General features: G+C 45.4%; 1 long non-coding RNA gene across 1 annotated transcript in view; it reads right to left on the reverse strand.

Annotated features, from left to right (window-relative positions):
* Window positions 1–21,737, reverse strand: part of LOC144596202 (uncharacterized) — a 94,444-nt gene extending 72,707 nt beyond the window's left edge. The window contains exon 1 of the long non-coding RNA XR_013547577.1: window positions 21,532–21,737. This is a non-coding gene — a long non-coding RNA (uncharacterized LOC144596202). The remainder of the gene's footprint in view (window positions 1–21,531) is intronic.
* Window positions 21,738–25,241: the final 3,504 nt, after the last annotated feature.

Here is a 25,241-nt window from a genome sequence, read left to right on the forward strand (position 1 = left end):
AAGGAAATGTAGAATGGCTTATTGTTAGCTGAGGAAATTGACAATGGTTAATTGACCAAGGTAAATTGCCTTTAATGGTAGAATTTGGGAGTTGTTCATGCACATTTAAAATAGTAGGATTAATGTAGGATTGTTGCAAAAGGGTCCACGATAATTTGCACAGACCTGATGGGCTGTATGACCCTATGACCTTATGGAAGATAATATATATGTAATCGGGGATGGGGGTGTTGGAAAATGACTATACAATCTAACGTTGGGGGACATTATAAACATGGAACACTGGTATATTTTGATCAGGCTTCACCTGACCTAGATATATTTGATGCTAACCTTGGGAAACAAAGATGGAAAACACTCTTTCCCCCTGCACTGACTTCCATCATCTTGGATAGTAAAAAAATGCCAAATAAAATTAAAAAAATTATTCAGATAGGCATTATGACCTTCTGTTTTTTTTTAAAATCTAGTCATTGGGGAGAGACATGACATCAACTGTAAGGCCATCTTGTCAACCTGAAGCTCCCTAAAGGCGGATGAAATGAGACTTGTCTGTTTGTGTATTCTGATAGATGAAGTGCTTTAGCAAGCGAATGCACCAGGCCTTCCAATCAGAGTGACCATTCAAACATATCCAATTCATTAAAGCTTAATAACATGAATTTCCACTTAAAGTACAGAACGTCACTCTTTACAATCAGATTAAATTGTCAGAGAATAGAAAAGTCAGGAAGTGAAGATTCTGACCAGTGTATTTTTCCTTGAGTTCTACCTTCATTTCACATGTCAGGAAGCAAAGGAGAGACAGATAATCACAAATAAAGATTTACCCTTGTCGTGAACGATGGATGCTAGCATTTCATAAAGGTAATATAAGTCTGTCCTCAAAACCAAACCTTATCAGAAGAGGACTTTTATTTATTTCTGTTCATTGTTGAATTCTCTGTTCAGTCAGTTTAGAGTTTAATATCATCATCATCATATACATACAGCCGGAAACAGGCCTTTTCGGCCCTCCAAGTCCGTGCCGCCCAGTGATCCCCGTACATTAACACTATCCTACACCCACTAGGGACAATTTTTACATTTACCCAGCCAATTAACCTACATACCTGTACGTCTTTGGAGTGTGGGAGGAAACCGAAGATCTCGGAGAAAACCCATGCAGGTCACGGGGAGAACGTACAAACTCCTTACAGTGCAGCACCTGTAGTCAGGATCGAACCTGAGTCTCCGGCGCTGCATTCGCTGTAAAGCAGCAACTCTACCGCTGCGCTACCGTGCCGCATTTATGTAGATGACTGGTATTGGTTTACTATTGTCACATGCAGTAAGATTATAGTGAAAAGGTTTGTTTTGTGCGCTATTCAGGCAAATCATACCACTATGGCGAGTCCGAAACTTGTTGGTTGTAGACGAAGTTTATTGCAGCCGCAATACACGAATACAGAGTTAAACAACAAGGTACAGGACAACCAATACAAACTTACTGTCTTCCTTGAAGACTTCGCCGAACTGACTAAAACGGGCGCCAAACGCGCACATGACATCGCTGGCCAATCAGCGATGTCGTTCCCTGGACCAATCCCCATGGTCGCGTTCCCACGTGACCTTGCTGGCCAATCCGAGGGTTCGACGACCTGGACCATTCTCTATGATCGCTACATGACCCCCCCCAGAACCCGAGGTGCGGAACCTAGCTGGGAGCCGGATTTCGCGACCATAACGAGTACGGAGAGGGACAGCCTGAACCACAGGAGCCGGAGGTTCCGGACTTGGTGGAACAGCCGGAACGAGAGGTTCTGGAGGAACTACCGGCACGGGGGGTCCTGGAGGAACTGCCGAAACGGGGGTTCCTGGAGGAACTGTCGGAACGGGGGTTTCTGGACTGGGCGGAACTAACGGAGGTTGGCCTCTCCTAGGGGTTTGACCGACCAGGACTGGTTGATCCGGGTCCAAATGGGCAGGTTTGAGCCGGGACACCGAGACGAGTTCACTCTTGCCGCCCATGTCTAAGGTGAAAGTAGCCGTTCCCTTACGTAAAACCCGGAACGGCCCTTGATAGACCCTCTGCAACGGGGCGCGATGGGCATCTTTACGCAGAAAAACAAACTCACAGTCCTTCAGGGAAGACGGTTCATGTACCATGGGACACCCATGACGTGAAGTCGGCACTGGAGCCAGGGAGCCCACCCGTTCCCGGAGAGATGCTAACGCTGATGGGACTGTAGGGAGCAGGGCTGAAGGGTCCGGAAACAGATCTCCGGGTACTCGAAGTGTCGAGCCATATACTAGCTCTGTGGACGACGCACCGAGATCTAGCTTAGGAGCAGTCCGGATGCCCAAAAGAACCCAAGGGAGTTGGTCTACCCAGTCCGGGCCTTCAAGCCTTGCACTGAGGGACGCCTTAAGTTGGCGGTGGAACCTTTCTACGAGTCCATTTGCCTGGGGGTGATATGCAGTTGTGGGTTGTAACTTGGACCCGTACAGTTCCGCCAGCGCGGCCCAGAGGGACGAAGTGAACTGTGGTCCTCTGTCAGTTGTAATAACTGCCGGGACCCCGAAACGAGCTACCCAATGAAGGGCCAAAGTCCTAGCACAAGACGCTGACGAGATATCAAACAATGGGAAAGCCTCTGGCCACCGGGTGAACCGATCCACCACCGTGAGGAGGTGGGTGTAGCCCCGGGAGGAAGGCAAAGGACCGACCAAATCCACGTGGATGTGGAAAAAACGAAAAGCCGGGACCTCGAAATCCTGTACGGGGGGCTGGACGTGGCGCTGGACTTTAGCGGTCTGACAGGGCACGCAGGAACGTGCCCACCCCGCTACCTGTTTCCGCAGGCCATGCCAGACAAACCTCGCTGCTACCAAGGCAGAGGTGGAGCGGATGGACGGGTGCGCCAGCCCATGAATGGCATCGAAAACCCGGCGCTGAAGGGAGGGCGGTACTACCGGCCTGGGACGAGGAAGAGAAACATCGCACCAGACTTTCGTGCCCTCCGACCCACAAGCTACCTGAGCCAACTTCAATCCCGAAGTGGTGGACTGGTAAGCCGAAACGGTATCCGCTAGGAGCTGTGCCTCCGCGAGCTCCTGGGGATCCACTTCGCAGTCCACCGCCGAAATAGGGGGAAAAGCAGGTCTAGACAGGGCGTCAGCAACGGCATTAAGCTTACCCGCGATATGACGGACATCTGTGGTAAATTCGGAGATAGCAGTCAGGTGCCGCTGCTGGCGGGCCGACCATGGGTCAGACAATTTCAAAAAAGCAAATGTTAATGGCTTGTGGTCCGTAAATGCCACGAATGGGCGGCCCTCGAGGAAATACCTGAAATGACGGACAGCTAAATAGAGAGCTAGAAGCTCTCGGTCAAATGCGCTATATTTCAGCTCGGCCGAATTTAGTTGCCGGCTGAAAAACGCTAAAGGCTGCCAACGGCCACCGACCTGCTGCTCCAGAACCCCACCCACCGCCACGTCAGAGGCGTCAACCGTCAGGGCCGTGGGGGCGGAGGGGCTCGGATGGACCAACATGGTGGCGTCTGCCAAGGCTGCCTTAGCTGCCGTAAAAGCCGACTCTGCGGTCGGGGACCACAACAACTCTACCGGATTCCCTGCAAGGCATTGGAAAAGCGGGCGCAGGACTCGCGCCGCTGCCGGAACGAATCTATGGTAGAAATTAACCATGCCTACGAACTCCTGCAGCCCTTTTACTGTGGTGGGCCTGGGAAAAGCCCGGATAGCTTCCACCTTCTCGGGCAAAGGGGCGGCGCCGGCAGGAGTAATTCTGTGCCCTAGAAAATCGAGGGCAGGCAGGCCGAATTGACATTTGGAGGGTTGGATAATGAGCCCGTGGTCTTGGAGCCGCTGGAACACGGTCAGCAAATGGGCCTGGTGTTCCTGCACCGAGGGGCTGGCTACCAGGATGTCGTCTAAATAAATAAACAAAAAGGGTAAACCCCGGCCCACGCGGTCCATCAGTCGCTGGAAAGCCTGTGCCGCGTTCTTTAAACCGAAAGGCATACGCAACCATTCAAACAACCCGAACGGAGTAATAGTTGCAGTTTTTTGTATGTCCTCCGGTCGCACCGGAATCTGATGGTATCCTCGCACCAAATCGATTTTGGAAAACACCACCGCTCCTTCCAGCCCAGATGAAAAGTCCTGTAGGTGCGGTATGGGGTAGCGATCAGCCGTGGTGACAGCATTGAGACGCCGATAATCGCCACATGGCCTCCACCCCCCAGATGCCTTGGAGACCATGTGTAACGGCGAGGCCCACGGGCTGTCAGACTGACGGACAATTCCCATTTCCTCCATCTTCCTGAACTCCGCCCTTGCCACCACCAGTTTGTCTGGCGGTAGTCTCCTGGCCCGAGCGAAAACGGGAGGGCCTTCGGTGCGGATGTGATGGACCACACCGTGCTTAGCCGAAGGTGCGTCAAAACGTTGGACGAGCAGCTCTGGGAACTCTGCCAGAATCGCAGCATACGAGTCGGGGGCCGCGACGACGGCCTGGACAGTAGGGCTGGGCGAGGAGGCGATTGTCGGAGCGACGTGCTCATCTTCGGCGGAGGGTCGGAGGTCGTTACCGCGGACATCAGGAACCAGTGAAAAAGCCCAGAGAAAATCTGCGCCCAGGATCGCTTGTTTGACGTCGGCTATGATGAAATGCCATTCGTACGTGCGGAGGCCTAACACAAGGGACATCTTCCGTGTACCGAAAGTGCGAATTGGGCTGCCATTAACCGCGATGAGGGTGGGACCTGTCTTACCCGATCTGGTTTCGAGGTCGGTCGGCGGCACTATGCTGACGATGGCTCCCGTGTCTACCAAAAATTCTGTGTCCGTGAATCGATCATGGACATAGAGGCGCCGGTTCTGGCCAATCGTAACTGCCCCTATGTACGATCGGCCGAGGCATTTCCTGCGAAGGTACAAGGCAAACGACAGTTGCGGGATTCGTTACCCCATCGTAGGTGATAATAGCAGCAGCCGCGCTTGTGCGGATCTTTTTGGCGGGCTTTCGGAGAATTGGCGGGAGACGTGGCGCCATCTTGCCGTCGCTGTGGCGTGGTCACCGATGTCGAGACTTTGTTGATTGAACCACTTGCCTTGTTTTTTGCCGCTATGAGCGCGTCCGCTTTCGCTGCATATGCTTCGGGGTCCTTAAAAGAACAATCCGTAAGCAGCAGTCGGACATCCTCGGGAAGTTTCTCGCGGAATGCCTGTTCAAACATCGGGCAATCCGTATGCTCACCGGCTAGCATCACCATTTCGGCCATGAGGACGGAAGGCAGTTGGTCTCCAAGATCCGGTAGGTGCAGAAGTTTTGCCGCACCACCATGCTTATTCAACCCGAAGGTTCGCAGTAATACCTTCTTCATGGCCTCGTACTTGTCTTCCGCAGGTGAATTTACTATGAACCGCATCACGCGCTTGGTTGTGTCCGGCGATAGAGCGCTGACGAGGTAGAAGTACTTCGTGGACTCGTCCGACACCTTCTTTATATGGAATTGAGCCTCGGCGTGGATAAACCAAGCTTGCGGTGCGTACGTCCAAAATAACGGAAGATGAACGCCTGCCGCGCTTGACTCCGGTGTGCCCTGCTCGGTCATCGTCAACGAGGCGTCGGGTTCCTGCTCGGTCGGTGATCGTCCAGATCACGTCGGGGTCACCAATATGGCGAGTCCGAAACTTGTTGGTTGTAGACGAAGTTTATTGCAGCCGCAATACACGAATACAGAGTTAAACAACAAGGTACAGGACAACCAATACAAACTTACTGTCTTCCTTGAAGACTTCGCCGAACTGACTAAAACGGGCGCCAAACGCGCACATGACATCGCTGGCCAATCAGCGATGTCGTTCCCTGGACCAATCCCCATGGTCGCGTTCCCACGTGACCTCGCTGGCCAATCCGAGGGTTCGACGACCTGGACCATTCTCTATGGTCGCTACACCACACATACTGTGCACACATCACGTAGTGCAAAAGAGAAAATAAACTGCGTGCAAAATATCATGTAGAAACAACGAACTGCAGATGCTGGTTAACACGCTTGGTCCAAACAGCTCAGATATACTGTACATAAATACTGTAGGAAAATAACTGCAGATGCTGGTACAAATCGAAGATATCACAAAATGCTGGAGTAACTCAGCAGGTCAGGCAGCATCTAGGAGAGAGGGAATGGGTGATGTTTCGGGTCGAGACCCTTCTTCAGACATAAATACATAAATACAGTCGGCAAATTAAAATATAATAGGTAGAGCAGAGGTGTAGGAAGGAACTGCAGATGCTGGTTTACAACAAAGGTAGATTTGGAATTCATCTCCAGGGTATGAAATTCATTCCAATCATATTAGGCAGCGTTAAATTGCAAAGATCAAAGTCCAGGTTTCAATTTTCTTTTGAAGCAGAAGATTAATTGATAATTACTGTTCTATTGATTAATGATTCTCAAATTACTTTGCAAAATGGCAGACTCACTTCTCTGGAACCACACCTGGAGTATTGTGTGCAGTTTTAATCTCCAAACTTGAGGAAGGACATTCTTGCTATTGTGGGTGTGCAGCGTAGGTTCACGAGGTTAATTCCCGGAATGGCGGGACTGTTGTACGTTGAAAGACTGGAGCGACTGGACTTGTATACTCTGGAATTTAGAAGGATGAGAGGGAATCTTATTGAAACATATAAGATTATTAAGGGATTGGACACGCTAGAGGCAGGAAACATGTTCCCAATGTTGGGGGGAGTTCTGAACCAGGGGCCACAGTTTAAGAATAAGGGGTAGGCCATTTAGAACGGAGATGAGGAAAAACTTTTTCACTCTGGGAGTTGTGAAGCCGTGGAATTCTCTGCCTCAGAAGGCAGTGGAGGCCAATTCTCTGGATGCTTTCAAGAGAGAGTTAGATAGAGCTCTTAATGATAGCGGAGTCAAGGGATATGGGCAGGAACAGGGTACTGATTGTGCATGATCAGCCATGATCATGGTGAATGGCGGTGCTGGCTCGAAGGGCCAAATGGCCTACTCCTGCACCTATTGTCTGTTGTCTATTGTCTCAATGTGTGTGTGGACAGCTACCACACAGGTCATGTGGCACAAATCCATTTGAAAAATAGTTTGTGCCTGTTACCTCATATTTTATATGAGCAAGCTCAGTAAAAGTCATAGAGTCATACAGCATAGAAATGGGCCCTTTGGGTGACAATACCCTTCTCAATCTTTTTGCGTGTAATAGGGCCATTTCCTTCTGTGAATTGCCTAGTTAAGTGTCTATTTAATAGGCCATTTCAATCCTCGTAAACATTGTCATGGAATCTAATTCCAACACCTCCTCCAGCAGCACATTCAAGGTATCAACCATTCTTCATGTTAAAAGAAAGTCACCCCTAATTTCTCCTTTAGATCTTCTTTCCCTCACCCTAAACCTATGTCTTCATGTTATTGATACCCTTGCCAAGGAAAAAAATACTTTGATTTTCTATCTTATCTACATCTCCCATAATCATATGTGCTTCAATCAAGTCAGATTCCACTTCCTTGACTCCATGCAAAACAGGTCCAGCCTTTTCAATCTCCCTCCATAACCAAACCTCCAATCCAAGAAGCATCCTGGTAAATCACCTCTGCACATCATTCTACAGTCCCTCTCTTGGTCTACAGATTCTCTTTGGTGTAATCAGAACCTTCCTATGTGGTGGTGACCAGGAATGCACACATTACTCAAAGTGCAGACTAAGCAGTGTTTTGTAAAGTTGCAACACAACATACCAACTCTTCTATTCTATGTTCTGATCTATAAAGGCCATATGCCTTCTTCACTACCCTTTCAAGTAATGATGGGCTTCGGCTTCAAGTTCATAGAGTCAAAGAGTGATGCAGGCCCTTCCATCCATCTATATTGCCCACACCAGCCAACATGCCCCAGCTACACTAGTCCCACCTGCGTTTGGTCCATATCCCTCCAAACCTGTCCTATCCATGTACCTGTCTAACTGTTTCTTAAATGTTGGGATCGTCCCAGCATCAACTACCTCCTCTGGCAGCTTGTTCCGTTCACCCACCACCCTTTGTGTGAAAAAGCTACCCCTCAGATTCCTATTAAATCTTTACCCCTTCACCTTAAACCAATGTCTGTCTGTCTGTTCAGTAACATGTCTACATATCTGGTAAGATAAGTCCAATTCATCACTCACCTTTATGGGCAAATTCCCTCCTCCACAGCTCTTTTCAAATAGTTCACAGAAAGCAAGGTTTCCTTTTTTTTTAAACAGCATGTCACCTGAGCTGCAGCAGTATGCTAATTGGTGAATCAACTTGAGGCTTTGAGAGCCACAAGCAAAGATACTAGAGGAATAAGATAGACCACTCGACCCTAAAAACCATAGTATGTCATGGCACCATTTAAAAAGAAAAATAACAAAAATCTGTGAATTGATAGTTGAGATATATTCTGCATTTTAATGGTATAATCACACATGCTGTTCCCCCTAAAACACTGATTACACTGCGAGAGGCATAGCGAACGGCAGGTTTTGCCGACTAAAATGGCGGCCGTTATGCTTCTTTGCATACTACACTTCAGTATAGGCGATTTCAACGGAGTGGTCCATCTTGTTGCTTTAGTATCTTTGGCCACAGGTGAAGTGGTGTGGAATTTGGGAAACGGGCCCATTGGGAGGGAACGGGGGAAAGTTAAAATGGCGGTGAGTAGGTGCACACGTAAAGGAAACAAGGAGGATGTGGCTGGTGCGGGTAAGTGCAAAGGTAAAAGGTCATCCATTATCTTATTGAATGGCGGAGACCAAAGAGCCTGCTGCTACTTATTGCATTCAATCACAAAGCAAATCATTTTTATTCATTGTTAATAACCAGGAAGGAGAATGGAGAGTCAGGATCTAACAGCACAAAATCAAATATCTCTGTTTTGAATGGTTCAGTCGAGCTTTGATAAAGTTTCTGATGAAAGATCATTGATGTGGAATGTTACCCTGGATAGTGCTCAGAGGGGGAGCAGGAGTTGTGGGGAAACTGCATGGAAGCCAAGTGCCAGGTTTATCTGACACAATGAGAGTCTCCTCATGCATCTCCTTTGAGGAAAATAACGGCGCCAAAATATAGTGACTGCGTATTTGTGGGCTGCTCAAAAGGATTTCACTGTTCTGTGCATATGTGACAAGATTGAACCATTGAAAATAACCACAGACAGATGTAATAAATTCTAATTTACGAAGAAAATGTTTAACATGTTTTAAAGTGTTTCCCCCTTTTTTAAGGTAATTTGTATTATTTAATGCTGTTAATGTTCCTTAAAGCTTTTGCCTGCTTTTGGTTATTTCTGGCTGCTTTTGAAATTCAGGTCAGTCAGCATGGTTATAAGGTCATAAGTAATAAGAGTAGAATTAGGCCATTCAGCCCATCAAGTCTACTATGCCATTCAAACATGGCTGATCTATCTCTCCCTCCTAACCCCATTCTCCTACCTTCTCCCCATAACCTCAGACACCTGTCCAAATCAAGAATCTATCTATCTCGGCCTTAAAAATATCCACTGACTTGACCTCTACAGCCTTCTGTGTCAAATAATTCCACAGATTCACCACCCTCTGACTAAACGTTTCATAGGTTTATAAATTATAGGAGTAGAATTAGGCTATTCGACTGATCAAGTCTACTCCGCCATTCAATCATGGCTGAAAATGACTTATTTGAACCAAGCCCATTGGTTTCTTCATTGTTTTAGCCCTATCCATGCAATCAGGTTATGATGCAGACGTCATTTTGGCTGCACTGGGCCAGACTGCTGGCTTTCTCCACCCAATCCTATTGGGAGAATATCTCATGAGAAGTGAAGAAATTGGTAGCAAGCAAAGCTGTAGAGTCACCAGAAGAAGCAAACTCTGCCCTGATACTTCTAGGTGGTGGCTGTCTCTCTTGTGCGGTTTCTATGAATATGAGATGCTGGGGCTAATGTGGGGGAGAGAATAGCAGCTGAAGACAGAATGTTTGATTCATGCACTTAGAATGGTAATCCTTGAGTGGTGTGTATATTTATCTTCCTGTGCTAGTTCATCTATTGATGCATGGAAATAATCCACAAAGCCCAGATGTAGGCCACAATAGTGTCAATAAATCATTTTCTTAATGATTGCAAGAATCTGGACTTTGCACAGTATGTTCCATGTCGGATTGAGGCAGTGCATAAAGTATGATCAGAATCTAGGTTTAATAAAGCAGAGCAAGAGAGGTGTTGAGAGTAATAACCCAAGGAAAGGGGCATTGTGGTCACTTAGATGCAGATATGCCAAGAAAGTATATATGATCCTTTTGACAGTGTGAATTGTTTATGATTCCATGGAATGACTGAATAAAGGCAGGTTCCTTTATAAACATTGCTTTTCAGTGGAATGACATACTTGGTATCATGTGGATTTCTTATGCTGGTGTTCCAAGGTTATCTCTCCTGCAAGCCAAGCATCTGCTTGGACCTGATAAGGTCAGAGTGTATACAGGCCAGTATCAGTGCAAGAGCTCCTTTGCATTAATCCACATGTTTGTCTGTGCTTTTCATTGTGTCTGTATGTGTATGAGAGAGTGAGTGTGCACCTGCTGTGTAAATTGCCCCTCATGTGCAGAGACTGGATGCAAAAGTGGGATCGTCAGATTGCCGGTAAGGTTTAAGTTTCGACATCCGGATGGCCAAGTTGGTAGAACTGCTGCATCACTGCTTCGATTCTGCCCTCGGGTGCTGAATATTACCAACATTTTCATGTTTTATTTATGTCTTCCTGGTGGTAGAGTTGCTGCCTTACAGCGTCAGAGACCCGGGTTCGATCCTGACTATGGGTGTTATAAGAAAATAACTGCAGATGCTGGTACAAATCGAAGGTATTTATTCACAAAATGCTGGAGTAACTCAGCAGGTCAGGCAGCATCTCAGGAGAGAAGGAATGGGTGACGTTTCGGGTCGAGACCCTTCTTCAGACTGATGTCAGGGGGGCGGGACAAAGGAAGGATATAGGTGGAGACAGGAAGATAGAGGGAGATCTGGGAAGGGGGAGGGAAGAGAGGGACAGAGGAACTATCTAAAGTTTGAGAAGTCGATGTTCATACCACTGGGCTGCAAGCTGCCCAGGCGAAATATGAGGTGCTGTTCCTCCAATTTCCGGTGGGCCTCACTATGGCACTGGAGGAGGCCCATGACAGAAAGGTCAGACTGGGAATGGGAGGGGGAGATGAAGTGCTCGGCCACCGGGAGATCAGTTTGGCCAACGCGGACCGAGCGCAGGTCTATGTGTGTTTGTCTGTACGGCATTTGTACGTTCTCCCCATGACCCGTGTGCGTTTTCTCCGAGATCTTTGGTTTCCTCCCACACTCCAAAGACGTACAGGCTTGTATGTTAATTGACTTGGTATAAATGTGAAAATTGTTCCCAGTATGTGTGTAGGGTAGTGTTAATTTGCAGGGATGGTTGGTCGGTGCAGACACGGTGGGCCGAAGGGCCTGCTTCTGCACTGTATCTCTGAACTAAATTACTCTGTCTGCAAGGTGATTTTCATTGGGATTTTTTACAGGCCTCTGGGAGTAGTTTCTTCCTTACACTTTGTAATAAAGAGTTTTTCTATTTTAATGGCCCTGAGCCTTCTGCCCTTCTCAGCAAGCAGCCCCTTTGGTGCAGCTGGACTGCTCGAAGTTGAATCTAGACTGTGTAAGCTTTTCTATCAAACGCATCGCTAGGTTGTGGTATTGCTTCGCCACATAGTGTAACCACTTCTCCTTGCTTCACGCATGTGACAGTCACATCAAGGAAAAGCTCTTCCAGAAAATCATTCCAAAAACCAGAAAAACTGAAGGAATAGATGATTCTTTTGGCTCAGTTGCTTCACGTCACAACATCGGCATCAAACATCAAAAGCACACGACGTCTCAGAATGCAAGCTGTGCAAGTGGGTAAAATGGATGAAATCAGGGCTTAAAATAACCGCCAGGCATATGATTGAATACATGAGAAGAAATCAATAGCAGTTTGATTTGGGCTGTAACTGCCGCCGATCCTGAGAAAACCAAACAATCAAATCTGTCTTTTTATTTTATATTTGCTTGTCACAAAACAGAATTTACCACAAAATCTGATCAATCGGATTGCTCAGCTAGTTTTTCAGGGACTTTGTGCCTGTTGGGGTTTTTTTTCTCTCTGCAGGGGGCTGGTGTAAAATATAACATGCGATTTAAACTAAGACAAATCACAACAACAAAATCATTCCATTCGTCAATTAAAGTTGAACCATGAATGTTCATTTTGTTTGTGTGTGTATATATTCACTCAGGGAAGGTGGGCCACGTCTGTGCCAACATTTAATTGCCTTTGGGAAGGTTGAGGTGAGCTGCCTTCTTGAAACCCTGCAGTCCATGCAGTGTGGGCACACCATTGTGCTATGGGGGGAAAAGTCTCTGAATTTTGACCCAGCAGCAGTCAAGGTATGGCAATATGATTCCAAGTTAAGATGGTGGCCGGATTGGAGGGCAACTACCAGAAGGTCATCTTCCCATGCTCTTACTGCCCTTCTCCTTGTAGCCGGTGGAGATTGTGGGTTTGGATGATGCTTTACAAAGCATCTTGGTGGGTTGCTGCAATGCACTCAGTAGACAGTACAAACTGTAGCTGCTGCACATTGGTGGTGGAATGATTAAACGGTTGTGGAATAGGTGCCTATCATAAAGGCAGCTGTGTTCTGTATGATGTCAAGCACCTTGAGTGTTGTTAAAGCTGCACTCACTCAGCCAAGTGGAGAGTATTCCATCGCACTCCTGACTTGAAACTTGGAGAAGCATTCTAGGGTTCAGATGTGAGTTATTAGCCACAGAATTGTTGGCACGGACCTGTTCTTGTGACAACATTGTGTATATAGCTACCGTTTAGTTTAGTTTAAAGATACCGCTTGGATACAGGCCCTTTGTCCCACCGAGTCCACGCCGACCAGTGATCCCTGCACTCTATCGCTATCCTACACGCACTAGGGACAATTTCCAATTTTACCAAGCCAATTAGCCTGCAAACCTGTACGTCTTTGGATAAGTGGGAAGAAACCGGAACTCCCAGAGAAAACCCCCACAGGTGATGGGAGAACACAAACTCCGCACAAACAGCACCCGTAGTCAGGATCAAACCCCAATCTCTGGCGCTGTAAGGCAGCAACTCTACCGCTGCGCCACCGTGCCACCCTTTTTTACTCTCTTTCAGGTTTCCAGTCAATGGTAAACCCCAAGGTTTGCTAGTGGGGGATTTGATGCCGTTCACTGTGATAGTTGGATTTTCTCATAATGGATATAATTTTTGATTGAGATTGAGATTGAGATTGAGAGATACAGCACGGAAACAGGCCCTTCGGCCCACCGAGTCCGCGCCGCCCAGCGATCCCCGCACATTAACACTATCATACACACATGTAAGGGGTTTCTGCGCCGAGCTTTCGCCAGACCTAAGGTCCCCGTGCCTTGCTCTGATCCCTTGACCAGGCCGCGCACACTGGTTCCCCATGAGTGGTTCGACCCACTCACCCCCTACGGTTCTAGACACTGGACTTAGATGCAGGAGCGTTTATAGTGCAGAAAAATTCAACCAGACCAGATTTGAAGACCAGGGTTTAAATGGAAAAGGCTATTATTGAGCGCTTGGGACTATTGTCCATGAATACTTATACAGTTCTATAAGACATATCTATAAGACACATACCGAATTACATGAATACTTTTGACTATGAATCATAAAACGCACAGTTCTACAAGACATATACACGAATACCTTTTACTCTGAATTCTAAAACGCACAGTTCTACAAGACATATACATGACTGTAAGATGGGGAACGTACGACACATCGCAAAATTGACCAACACATATTCCTTTACACACCCACGTTTATTCAAACCACCCTCCCCTCTACACTAAACTATGTCCAGGATATGCAGGATTAGGGTACATGCTCACCATGGGGCTATTACTGGGGTTACTGGCTGTTTGTGCTGCTTCTCCGCTGCTTTCCGTGAGGGTCATGCTTGTCCCCTGAGTTTCTTCCTTCCGTTTCTTGCGTTCCTTGCAGGTTTTCTTGCAGTATTTCTTCTCGAGTTGCGTGCCGGTTCCTCTCTCTTGCACTTCGCTTCTTCTTGCCTGTCTTTTCTTCTTCCTGCATCCGTTTGACTTCTTTCCTGTCTTTTCTTCCTCCTGCATCCGTTTGAATTCTTTCTTGCATGAGTTTAAAACCCAAAAGTCGTGGCCAGTTATACTAATTCTGGCCCGTCCTATCTCCCGCCAGATCTTGGGATCTCTTTGGTTAAAAGATATGTATGAGTTTTCTCTCTGATCTGCGCTTATGTCCGGGGGTACCGGGGATGGCCAGACGGTGTTAATTGGTATTTCGTTGCGAGGTGATGGGTTTAACTGGTTTCCCATCACCTACCAGGTAGTGTTCTATGGGCTATTGTGCCCCCTTAACGAGATTAACTGTGTAGGTCGGCTTGGGGCATTGTGAGTATGCTGATGTCAGTGCCCCAGTGTCTGGACTTCGACCTGGTTTCGCAGGTTTCTGCATGGCCAATACCCATCCATTGTTCTGGCCGTGGCTTTGCAGAAACCTAGAGACTGGGCTGTAAGGTTTTTGCTTTTGTGGCTGGTCCCTTGGAAAACTGACCGCAGCCTTTCTCCGCTATCCAGCCCCAGTCTCCCGTTTAAAATGTCCAAACTGCAGCTCTTTGGTTTTTTGTTGCTTTCAGAAGGAGGGAAAACTTCTCAAATCTTACAGTCCCTCCTGTTGATTTGCATAACCCCAGCTTATCGAATCAATTAAATAATGTGGTTGAGCAATGTTTTCCCGAGGGAAAACTTCTCAAATCTTACACACACTAGGGACAATTTTTACATATTACCCAGTCAATTAACCTACATACCTGTACGTCTTTGGAGTGTGGGAGGAAACCGAAGATCTCGGAGAAAACCCACGCAGGTCACGGGGAGAACGTACAAACTCCGTACAGACGGCGCCCGTAGTCAGGATCGAACCTGAGTCTCCGGCGCTGTATTCGCTGTAAGGCAGCAACTCTACCGCTGCGCCACCGTGCCGTCCAATCGTTTCTTGGTACTTGTGTACCATGAATGTGACTTGACACCCATTAGCCCAGTCCTGGATATTATGCAGGTCTTGCTTCATTTGGTTGTGAATTGTTTCATTATCTGAGAAGTCATGACATTGTACAATCATCACTGAAATCCCTAATCCTTACTTTAATATACCAGGATTAAAATAAACATTAGTGTTGGGTGCAAGTTACATTCAAAACATTTTTTTTTCCAGTGGTATGTTAATAGAAACATAGAATCATAGAAAATAGGTGCAGGAGTAGGCCATTCGGCCCTTCAAGCCATTCAATATGATCATGGCTGATCATCCAAAATCAGTACCCCATTCCTGTTTTCTCCCCATACCCTTTGATTCCGTTAGCCCTAAGAGCTATATCTAACTCTCTCTTGAATTTATCCAGTGAATTGGCCTCCACTGCCTTCTGTGGCAGAGTATTCCACAGATTCACAACTCTCTGGGTGAAAACGTTTTTCCTCATCTCAGTCCCGAATGGCCTACCCCTTACTCTTAAACTGTCTTATAGTCTTACAGTTAACTATCCAGGGCATACGTGCAAGGCAATGTGGGAAAGGCAGCAGAGGAAGATCGTGGACTCCATTATTTGATAATGCATTTAGGATGGAAAGAAATGAGATTTAAAGATTATTTTGAATATTAATTAAAAATATCCCATAACTTTTAATGTAATTTTGAATATTAATTCAAAATATCCCATAACTTTTAATGTACAGGCTCTGAGAGCTTTGAAGAAGAAGTCTTCCAGATTTACCAAACCATAAATCATAAATCATTCTGACACAGAGAAGAGTCTCTTTTGGCCCATTAAGTCTCTGTCTGCTCACAGAGCTATCCCACTCTCCATTAATTTTGACTGCAAACTATTCACCTCACAGTTACATCAATTCCACCTCTCCCACCCACCCTCTGATTCTACCACTCTCCCACACACTACGGGAAATTTATGGCAGCAATTAACCTGTGAAAACGTTTTTCTTCATCTCAGTCCTAAATGGCCTATCCCTTATTCTTAAACTGTTCTGGACTCCCCCAACATCGAGAAAATGTTTCCTGCATCTAGCCTGACCATTCCCTTAAGAATTTTATATGTTTCTATAAGATTCCCTCTCATCCATCTAAATTCCAGTGAATATAAGCCCACTCAATCCATTCTTTCATCATATGTCAGTCCCGCCATCGTGGGAATTAAGCTGGTGAACCTACGCTGCACTCCCTCAATAACAATAATGTCCTTCTTCAAATTAGGAGACCAAAACTGCACACAATACTACAGGTGCAGTCTCACCAGGGCACTGTACAACTGCAGTAGAACCTCCTTGCTCCTATACTCAAATCCTCTCGCTATGAAGGCCATGGAATATATTTGTTTGTTTGGTTGTGTGTATGTGTCATAGTTATACAGCACGGATACAGGCTCTTCAGCCCAACTTACATGATCACGCTGACCAATCCCCCATTTACACTAGTCCCACCTGCCTGAATTTAGGCCATATCGTGTGCGCGTGTGCGTGCGTGTGTGTTGGGCAGGTTATGTCATCCCCATGCCTGATACCAGACTCTTAAAAACAGACACTCTATTCTGAACTCTTGTTATGGAAAGAGATTGGAGACATCAGGAGCTGAAGATGATGGAATCTTGAGCGAAGCCCTAAATGCTGGAGGAAAGCAGTGCATTAGGCAACACGTGTGGAGAAAATGAACCCTACTGGCATACTTTGAGAAGATTGACCAGTAAAATGATGACACAAGCAACTGCTGACATTGGAATCTTAAGCAAAGCAGAAAATGCGGGAGGAACTGGGCATCTGAGGACGGGACAAGACTGATGGGGTTTCGGGTCGGAAAGTGATTGTCAGGTGTATAGAGGAAAGAATTTAATGATGTACTCAAAGATGCCTTGAAGAAATGTAAAAAAGCCACACTCACTGAAGGACATCACCTAATAGACAACAAACAAACTAGTACATAGAGAATTTGACTGCTGCATTCATCTTTTGAAATATTATATTTGATGAGAGGAGCTTCGTTTTATAATGGGATCATTTTAGTACACCCCAAAAGCTCTTGCACTCCCCAGAGTGGCGCAGCGGTTGAGTTGCTGCCTTACAGCGCCAGAGACCCGAGTTCAAACCTGACTATGAGTGCTGTCTGTACATAGTTTGTACGTTCTCCCTGTGACTACGTGGGATTTCTCTGGATGCTCCAGTTTCCTCCCACACTCCAAAGACATACAGGTTTGTAGGTTAGTTGGCTTTGGTAAAAAATTGTAAATTGTCCCCAGTGCTAGTGTATGAGGATTGCTGGTTGGCACAAACTGGGTGGGACAGGAGGGCCTGTTTTGGCATTGTATCTCTAAACTAAACTAAACTAAATGGATTTTGATAATCCAACAATGGAGCCCATTTTAACTCCATTGCACCATTGATATAGACTGAGGACAAATAGCAAACCTACCCCTGAGAGGTGAAAGCATAACTCACATATTTTAATGAGGCCCCGTGTCCCAGATTTTGGCAGAGTTTGACTTTAAATGCCTTCATCTAGATTTCCCATACTCAGCCAACGACCTCATGCAAGAATTTTGCTATTTAGAAAAAAATACGATCCTCTTTATACAGAAAAATGTAGGAATCTGCATGCAATTCATACTTAAAGATTACTCTGAATGAAAAGCCCATTGAAACACTTAAAACATGGTCGTGTAACACATATTTTTTTAAATCTCCCTTACATAAACATTGCCTCATACAGCTTTCAGACAGGTGGGCTGGATTAATGTGTAAAAATGAGCCCTGGTTCTTTGCCAGTGAAAGGAGTGAAAGTGCCTTCTTAATGCAACACACATGCACACTAATACACACGGGGACATTTTCCCTTATGCAGTCCCTCTGAATTGAGGATGATTTGTTTCCATTCTGGTTTTGGGAGTTCTAAGATGGATGATAAGACCAATGTAGGAACTGCAGCCTCTTTCACAAGATGACAAAGGGAGGTCATAAGGGATAGCAGTAGAATTAGCCCATTCGGCCCATCAAGTCTACTCTGCCTTTCAATCATGGCTGATCTATCTTTTCCTCCTAACCCCATTCTCCTGCCTTCTCCCCATAACCCCTGACACCCGTACTAATCAAGAATCTATGCCTTAAAAATATCCACTGACGTTTCATGGTGTCTTATGGAGTGAGAGTGTGGGTAATTTGTGTGGTCGTGTGCTCCTTTTGCCATTTACACTGGGCTTCCAATTCCTCCCAGCTATGATACAGGTTCTCATTACCCTTCCAAGTCTTCCTTCTCCACTTTGAGTAGTCATGGGCCAGAGATTCTCAGGAGTCAATGGGGATGCTGCATTTCTGGTGGTGGGGAGCAGCCGAGAACAATGGGGGACCTGGGTCGGGGGGGTGGTGTGAGAGGACTGCTGCCACATGAGGCGGCAAGCAATAGATAGGACTGTTCGGTGATCTTCGGTAACTTTGTCAGCACCAAAACATGGCGGCAATTGTGTACTGCCTAGGTGAGGTTCACAAGTTTGAGTTAGGCCATTCGGCCCATCGAGTCTACTCTGCCATTTAATCATGGCTGATCCCTGCCACCTAAACCCATTTTCATGCCTTCTCCCCATAACCTTTGCACCTGTTCTAATCAAGAACTTGTCTATCTCTGCCTTAAAAATATCCACTGACTTGGCCTCCACAGCCCTCTGTGACAATGAGTTCCACAGATTAACTATCCTCTGACTAAAGAAGTTTCTCCTCACCTACTTTTTAAAAGAGCGCCCTTTAATCCTGAGGCTATGACCTCTGGTCCTAGACTCTCCCACCAGTAGAAACATCCTTTCCATATCCACTCAATCTATGCCTTTCATTATTCTGTTATTTTCAATGAGGTCCATCCTCGACCTTCAAACTCCAGCGAGTAAAGGCCCAGTGCTGTCAAACGCTCATCATATGCAAACCCACTCATTCCTGGAATCTGCTACATGATTTTACCGGGTTGTATGCAAAGCAAAGCATTTCACTGTACTTAGGTACATGTGACAATAAAGTATCATTGAATTCTTCAAGGTGGCTTTGAACACTCGCTTATCTTCGCGAAGATAAATCAATATTTCCACATCGTCGCCAAAGCCCACATCTAAAACATGGGAAGGGGATTTACATGTATATGAAATAACAATTTTACTTGCAGTCACATTTGAGGCACTAAACAAGAGGGAAAAAATATTAAAATCGGATTCGTTACATTTCCGAATCCAAACTCCTCGACTCAAAACTCTGTCTTCTGTTCCCTTGTAACGTAGCCAAAACAATATAAACCCTCACTTAGACAGGCAAGGTTAATCATGTTGCAGATGATACAATTATTGGCCGTGTGAATACAAATTATTCGTATACTTTATATCAGTAAGGGAAACAAATGTTGCAATCTGTATTGAATTTCGAAATATTGTCACATCCATATTTGTGATTTATGAACTGCCATGGGTGTACATTGCATATCGCAACCAATTAAGGTAAGAGGAAATGGTGTCGTTGCTGTTATATTATAACTTCTCATTGTAGAAGGCAAATATAGCCCTTCACTACTGTGAACTATGAAGAATTCTTTGTCATACCTGTGTAAAATTGTTATGGTTTCAATGCAATACATCTTCTATATCTACATGTAATAAATCTATAATTAGATGTATGTCAATGATTATGTGAGAAATATATATGGTGATGGAAATACTCAGTAGATCAGGAAGCATCTACAAAGAGAGCGATTTAATATAGACACAAAGAACAACAGATGCCGGCTTTAAAAAAAAGACAATGTTGGAGTAACTTGGTAGGTTAGGGAGCATCTCTTGAGAACATGGATAAGTGATGTTTTGGGCTGGGAGCCCTTTTTTAAACATTTAATATTTCATAAAATATTCCTGAAACATCATCTGGCCATTCCCTCCACAGATGCTGCCTGATCCTCCAGCACTTTGTGTTTTACACAAGTATAGTTTAGAGATACAGCGTGGAAACTGTCCCTTCAGCCCAACGAGTCCACGCCGAACAGCGATCACCACACATTAACACTTATCCTACACTCACTGGGGACGATTTACATTTATACCAGGCCAATTAACCTACAAACCCCTATGTCTTTGGAGGGTGGGAGGAAACCAAAGATCTCTGAGAAAACCCACGCAGATATCGGGGAGAATGTACAAACTCCGTACAGACAGTATCCAAGGTCAGGATCGAAACTGGGTTCCTGGTGCTGTAAGGCAGCAACACTACCGCTGTGCTGACGTGCCGCGTCACCATGCTGCGCCACCGTGCTGTTATTAGGGAACAGGAACCCAGCAGGGGGAATGGCATAGGCTGAGATTCATGATCAAGCAGAAACAGGCATCACAAGCCAAATAACATTTGCAGGCCGAGTTCATTTTTTAAGAATAAAATAAATTAATATAAACCAATATTATAAACATAAAAATACAAATAAACCAATTTCAGTAGACACAATTTCTAGATGTGGGAGTTGAATGTTTATAGGTTGCTACTTCACGTGTTTAATAAATGCCACAGAAAACAAATTTTATCCCATTGTAAACGGATTGACAGTTAACTAGAATTCCCCGGCCTTCACAGAGTTGTGTATCTTGGCTTCTCGACGGCCTAAAACAGCAAACCATGCAAACTACTGCTCCATGTTGATGAAACAAAAATATTGAATCAGCCAGCATTCCGGCATCAGACTGGGTTAACTGTGTGGTCCCACTGCACCAGGCAGGAATGTGGTACATTTCTCCCTGAATTCAGCCGCGAGGAAAATGAGTTCTCTGAGCACAGGACAAATAATTCAGTTTAGCAGGGAAACTGGTGAAGATTTGATCATTCCCTCGCGCAACCTCACAAATCTCATAATAAACATGCATTCCTTGCGCGATATTACCCACATCTCAATCCCATTTAGGTTCCCTTTTCAATTACAGAGCCACTGACAATCCACAGTGATCTAAGTTGCTGAAGGTCAGAGCTTGAATAAATTGCCTGTCGCTCACATCACCTTCAACCTGATTTCTTCCCCATTTGAATAGTCCGTGGCATTATCCAACAACAATAATGAACTCGGCAGCAATTTATTATCAACGTTTCTCGGGAGCAGTTCAGGCACGCAGCTTTGCAACGTCCAATGTAATCTTAGTATACATCTGTTACCGCCTTACAGGCATTTTCAATTTTTACTGATGAGTTGTACATTGAAATAAAACAATATTTCATTAGTTAAAGGGTTAGTTGATTAAGTTTTAATTTAACTCACACACCTGAATTGTCCATTCCTTTCTCATTAACAGTTTTATTTCCCTTCACATCAGTCTCTATCCTTACCTCAGAGCTGCAGTGAGAGGGATTATCCAGTGGGGAATTACTCTCATTAGCTGCTTTCTTCAAGCCCCCTGGTTTCCCTGTGAATCTATTGATTTGCAGCAGACCTGCCATGGTTAGGATTGGACACACACGCACACATCTTTAGGCACACACTTTATCAGCAGCACCTTGCTTTAAGCTTTGGAAATTGAGTGCTGTCAGTGGCAGTTCCTCATAGTACTGACTAGTCGGCTGAACTTTCTCTGCCATAGTTTGGCAAGCACCTCCTTTATTGGCAAGCACCTCCTTTATTCATCAGTAGCCAGCCAGACTTTTAAAAATCACCTTCCTCCCCTGATACCGGCCAGCCTTTGAAAATGCTTCTGCTGTTGGCCATCGATATAGTACATCTGTGAGTAAATCAAACCTAAATCAATTAACAAATACATCTGTGTGCCCATAGGTGGATGATATTGATAAATGTGCTTCTGTCAGTCATCGATTTATTGTCTGCGTTACACTTGGCCACAGTTATAGATTTGGATGGAAATAGACAGTGGGATGCCTTGTGCACATGTACACCAGCCCCTGGCAATTCATCAGGTGATTCCTTCTGTACACGCAGCATAATGGCTTAGAGAACATGTTCTCCATTCTCGGCCTGAGGCACTGGGCTTTATCCTGTCACGTGGTCTACACCCACTTGGCCATGTTCTCTCAGATTGAGTTGTTGCAAGTCAGTATCCGTGTCTCCCGGCAGAGAATGCAAGAAGCTAGCATCCTCTCTTTAATAATCATTCAACCATTACCAGTAGAGAACACCGTGTGGCACGGTGGTGCAGCGGTAGAGTTGCTGCCTTCCAGCGCCAGGGACCCTAGGACAATCAGGACTATGGGTGCTGTCTGTACAGAGTTTGTACGTTTTCCCGTGACCACGTGGGTTTTCTCCAAGATCTTTGGTTTCCTCTCACAAGCCAAAGACGTACAGGTTTGTAGGTTAATTGGCTTGGTATAAATGTAAATTGTCCCTAGTGTGTGTAGGATAGTGTGAATATGCAAGAATCACTGGTCGGTGCGGAATCGGTGGGCCAAAGGACCTGTTTCCATGCTGTATCTCTAACCCCTTCCAAAGGTCCAATGAGGGGCACCATGCCATAGTCTATGAAGATAAACACAAAAGCTGGAGTAACTCAGTGGGACACAGGCAGCATCTCTGGAGAGAAGGAATGGGTGACGTTTCGGGTCGAGACCCTTCAGAGTCAATGGGTGGGGTTTCGGGTGGAGATCCTTCTTCAGACCCTTGGACTCCCCAGAATGGCCTTCTATCCTCTCTGGACCTGAACTCCCCAGAACAGCCTTCTACACTCTCTAGACCTCAGGGAACCACGGTATATGATATAGTTAACAAACTGTGTGTATGGTGGAGGCTCCACTCTTTAGCTTAGTGCATCTTAATTCATTGTTTTGTCCTCAGATCAATATTTGTCATTGTAATCATGGTGAAGCTATTAGGATTGATGGTGACTAGTCTAAAATTATCAGCAGCTCTGATATTTTCACTTTGAAGTGAAATATAGAGAGTCAAGCGATGGTTATCTTTGGGGGGGAGGGGGGCATTGTTGCTCTGGTGACTCAGGCAATAAACAGAGTCAGCGATGTGTTGTAAATTTCAACATTTGAAATTTGACATTTGAAATCCCATTTGAAAAAAAACATTGAAGGTGCAAATAAAAACAGAAAATGCTGAAAACATTCAGTATGCCAGTGAGTATCTGTGGAAAGAGGAACAGAATTAACATTGTAAATTGAAGGTCCTTTATCAGAACTGGGCGGGTGGAAAAAAATATGGTCGCTCTATGTTGGGGGGAAGGTGGGACAGAGATGGGTACGTCGAAGGGAACGTTTGTGACACAGTAAGACCAGGGTTGGCATGTGGGACAAATTGTAGAGATCCTCTTGTCCACTAGTTAATGGGGGAAGTTAAAGGGTCAAAATGCAAACGAAGAATGTAAAATGTTGCAAAACATTTGTTACTTGAAAGTAACCCCTGCATTCCCTCTCTCTTTGCCCCTCCCCCACTCCAGTCATCCTGCTAGTTCCACTGTTCGTATCCATATATGTCTTCATTATCACCTCTATTGCGGCCAACAATGGACCATTGTGGGCTCCACCTTTCCTTGGTCACCAGTGACGGCTCTGATTTGTTCTGACCTTCATTCTGATGAAGGGTCTCAGCCCGGAACGTCACCTATTCCTTTTCTCCAGAGATGCTGTCTGACCCGCTGAGTTATTCCAGGTTTTTGTGCCTATCTTTGGTTTAAACCAGTATCTGCAGTTCCTTCATACACAGAACATTTAACCAATCTGGTTTTGGTTTCTCTATTGTGGAGGAGAGCACGTGGCAAATGCTAAGTGCTACTTTGGGAGAAATGTCTGAAGAAGGATCCCAACCTGAAATGTCGTTTGGCCAGATGCTGCCCGGCCTGTTGAATTCCTCCAGCACTTCATTTCTTTGTTCAAGATTCTAACATCTGCAGTCTCTTGTGTTCCATTTTTTTAAAAATCATATTTTGTTCCTCTCTTGGATAAGAAGGAATAACATTTAGAAATGTCATCTCATTATTCCAATTCTCTTGTATGCTAAACAGTGCAGCAAGGATTATTCTGCAGCGCATTGAGACAGGATTTTTAGACCATGGAGAATACCTCAAAGAGCAACTTATCAAGCATCAATAATATTGCCGCTTCATCCTAATGTATCAAATTAATGTGTGCGCTGAAACTGTCCAGCTGGAATCCACACGCATTTCAGAGTCCGTCGAAACCCGGGAGTCTTTAAATCCACGATCTGTCTCTTCATTTAGGCCATAACAAGTGATGCTACCACTCACAGCCCTTTTTATTTTTCCATGTGTTTTTCTTGAAATAATTTTGCATCGCCATCATAAAAAGAGCCTTCTCTTGGGATTACTGAGCAGCCATGAAAATGGGTGTTTCCCCACTAGTGCTGTCTGAACATTTGACAGGACATCAGCTTTTACAGGTAAACGGAGATTGGGTGGGAAGATAAAGAGGGAGATGCCATCGACTCACTCAATATCTGTAAATCTGCCAGGTTAACACATCCATTTCTAGTTCAGGCTATTATGTCTCATTTAGAAGGTAATATTTTCAATTCACACACTTCAGATTTACATCTCGCATGTGCAAAGTTCAAGTTTTCAAACCTTTTGTACCTTCACATTGAGATATTCTGCAAGGTAATACAGTGACGTAGCAGTGGAGTTGCTGCCTTACGGAGTCAGAGACCCGGCTTCATTACCACTCAATCTGGTTGTGTTACCAATCTCCGAGAGTTATTGACTTGGACCCCAGGATCCCTCCGTACATCGATGCTGTTGAAGGTCATGTCATTAATTGTCTATCTCCTCCTTACATTCGACCTCCCAAAGTGCAACACTTCACATTTCCTCTGGTTGAACTCAATCTGCTATTTTTCTGCCCATTTCAATAGCTGATCTATATTCCACTGTATACGTAGACAGCCTTCCTCATAGTCCACGACCCCAGCAATCTTGGAAATGTACTAACCAACCCGTCTACATTTGGATAGGTTAATTGCTGCCATAATTTTCCCGTAGTGTGTGGGAGAATGGGAGAATCAGAGGGTGGGTGGGAGAGGTGGAATTGATGGGACTGTGAGGTGAATAGTTTGCAGTCAAAATTAATGG

The sequence above is a fragment of the Rhinoraja longicauda genome, chromosome 8, assembly GCF_053455715.1.
Source record: "Rhinoraja longicauda isolate Sanriku21f chromosome 8, sRhiLon1.1, whole genome shotgun sequence".
NCBI lineage: Eukaryota > Metazoa > Chordata > Chondrichthyes > Rajiformes > Arhynchobatidae > Rhinoraja > Rhinoraja longicauda.